Source organism: Gekko japonicus, unplaced genomic scaffold, assembly GCF_001447785.1.
Source record: "Gekko japonicus isolate JY-2015 unplaced genomic scaffold, Gekko_japonicus_V1.1 scaffold5413, whole genome shotgun sequence".
NCBI classification, from domain to species: Eukaryota; Metazoa; Chordata; class Lepidosauria; order Squamata; family Gekkonidae; genus Gekko; species Gekko japonicus.
The window spans coordinates 22,406-25,540 of NW_015169345.1; the positions used below are offsets into that span (position 1 = coordinate 22,406).

General features: G+C 51.4%; 1 pseudogene; it reads right to left on the reverse strand.

Moving 5' to 3' along the window:
* Positions 1 to 618: 618 nt before the first annotated feature.
* LOC107115037 overlaps positions 619 to 3,135 on the reverse strand; it is a 16,775-nt pseudogene continuing 14,258 nt past the window's right edge.

Consider the following 3,135-nt stretch of genomic DNA (forward strand, 5'->3'; position numbering starts at 1 on the left):
ATGCTAACTTTAAATTAGTGTTAGGGAGGGTCTGTTTTTGGAGTCCTCCGTCCTCCCTGGGTGGAAATTCATCTCCTGGAAGTTGCCACCCCCCCACACTTCTCCCTTATAAGGCACCACATTTTAGGAAGGATGCTGACCAGCTTGAGCGTGTCCAGAAGAGGGCAACCAGGATGGTGAGAGGGTTGGAATCCAAGTCTTACGAGGAAAGGCTGAAAGAGTTGGGTCTGTTTAGCCTGGGAAAGAGAAGGCTTAGAGGGGACATGATTGCAGTCTTCAAGTATTTGAAGGGCTGTCATGTAGAAGATGGAGCAGATATATTCTCTCTTGCTCCGGATTGCAAGACTAGATCGAATGGGTGGAAATGACAAGGGAGTCAATACCAGCTAAATATCAGGAGAAACTTCCTAACTGTAAGAGTGGTTGAGCAGTGGAACAGTCTGCCTCCGGAGGTGGTGGATGCTCCTTCGCTGGACGTTTCGGGTATGTTGTAGGGCTATCTTTTGGCTATGCTCCTGCAGAGTGCAGGGGTTGGACTAGATGCCCTTCAAGGTTCCTTCCAACTCTAACATTCTATGGTAAGAGGAGCCAAGCTAAAGAGCCCCAAGTGCTTTAACCTTATAAGAACCCCTCCCCTTTCAGCGTCTCACCCGGCTCCTCCCAGGCAAAGTCCAAAGGCTCCGGCAGGCTGTCGTGCTCCACGTGGCACCGGTACCGATCCCTGTCCTCAGGGTGGATCTTGATGCTCAGCCAGGTGTGGTAGGTCCCGTCCCAGTTTGGGATGACCCCCCCGCGAAAGGTCTCCTGCTCCCAGACTTCCCCGTCCTTGGTCCAGGTGGCATCGATCTCCTTGGGGTGGAAGCCGTGGGGCCGACAGATGAGGGATTCCAGGCCGCCGCCTTGTGTCCCACCGTCACTATTGGGGGCTCTGTGAAAGCAGAAACATTGGTCCACGATAAGAGGGAATCTTTCTGTCAGCACCTGGTAGGACAGGTGCCAGGAAGGGATCCCTGACTAGTCCCACCCCTGGTTTGAAGACTGAAGCATCACTAAGCACTAAGCAATCAAAAATCCCTGAGGAGGAAAGGCCTCGGTAACTTCTTATGTTTCAGTAATACTCCAAAACAAAAATCTGTGGCTCTGGAACGTGCCTGGTGGGATCTGCCAGGATTTGGGGCAAATCTCATCGGACCTCCGTGGCTAAATTTGCATAGATCCCTATGAACTGGAGGTCACAAACTGGAGTCAACTCAGCAACATGAGTCACTGTTTGCTCCTGCTGTTTTACTAGACCGCACATGCTCAGAGTCAAAAACTTCTACCTGCTGCTTCTTGGTTGGACAGAAACTCTTGTCTACCCGCGCTCAGGGAGGATGCTGCCCTTGAGTCCTTTCTTTTTAGAACAGCCCTACATTTTACGCAGGCAAAAACAGTCATACATAAGAACATAAGAGAAGCCAATGTTGGATCAGGCCAATGGCCCATCCAGTCCAACACTCTGTCACACAGTGGCCAAAAACACCAGGTGCCATCAGGAGGTCCACCAGTGGGGCCAGGACACTAGAAGCCCTCCCACTGTTGCCCCTTCCAAGCACCAAGAATACAGAGCATCACTTGCCCCAGACTGAGAGTTCCTCTCTATAGTAAAGGTAAAGGTTTCCCCTGCTTGAAAGTCAGTCGAATCCGACTCTAGGGTTGTGGTGCTCATCTCTGTTCACTGCCACAGGAAGTGGTGGCGGCTACAAGCATGGACAGCTTCAAAAGGGAATGAGATAAGCATATAGAGCAGAGGTCCATCAGTGGCTATTAGCCACAAGGTATAGATAGGAACTCTGGGGCAAGGGATGCTCTGTCTTCTTGGTGCTTGGGGGGGCAACAGTGGGAGGGCTTCTAGTGTCCTGGCCCCACTGGTGGACCTCCTGATGGCACCTGGTATTTCTGGCCGTTGTATGACACAGAGTGTTGGACTGCATGGGCCTTTGGCCTGATCCAACATTGGTGTCTCTTATGTTCTTATGTTTCCAAGCCGAAGAGCCAGCGCTGTCCAAAGACATCTCCGTGGTTATGCAGCTGGCATGACTAAATGCCGAAGCGCACGGAACGCTGTTACCTTCCCACCGAAGCGGTACCTATTTAGGTACTTGCAATTTCTTGCTTTCGAACTGCTAGGTTGGCAGGAGCGAGAACCAGAGACGGGAGCTCACTCTGTCATGCGGCACTCGGGTCTCGAACTGCTGAACTACCGACCTTCCACAGACTGCAGTTCAGCGTTTTAACCACTTGAGCCACCTCTCTATACCTTGTGGCTAATAGCCCCTGATGGACCTCTGCTCCATATGCTTATCTAATTCCCTTTTGAAGCCGTCCATGGTGCTTGTCAAGGCCCTACACATTTTGAGACCGACGTACCTGAAGGACTGCCAACTCCCTTATGAACCTACCCAACCGGAGTATTTCGCAGAAAATCATTGGGAAGGGCTGTGGTAGGTGCTCAGTGTCAGAGCATCTGCTTGGAATACAGAAGGTCCCAGGTTCAATCTCTGCCATCTCCCGTTAAAAGGGCGATCTTACAACCCTGATGAGGACTAAAAGCTTAAAGGAAAAGCTTTGCATTCTTGCCCTGGCTAATACATATAGAATCATAGAATCACACAGCTGGAACAAACCCTACAGGCCATCTAGTCCCACCCCCTCCTCAATGCAGGATCAACCTAGAGCTTCCCTGACAAGTGTTTGTCCCGCTTCTGCTGAAAGACTGCCAGTGAGGGGGAGCTCACCACCTCCCTAGCCAGGGTCTTTTTCGTTCGGGGGCATATAAATAAATTGAGGGGCACATGTGTCTTTCCCAGGAGTAAGCCCCATTGCATAAAATGGGACTTACTTCTGAGTAGACCTGCTAAGAAGAAGAGATGGGATTTATGCCCCCCGCCCTTCACTACCCATAGGTGTCTCAGAGCGGCTTACAAACTCCTTTCCCTCCCCCTCCCCACAACAGACACCCTGTGAGGTCGGTGGGGCTGAGAGAGCTCTTGACAGAAACGGCTCTTTTTCAAGAACAGCTCTTATCAGAACTGTGGCTTGCCCAAGGTCATCCAGCCAGGTGCAAGTGGAGGAGTGGGGAATCAAACCCGGTCC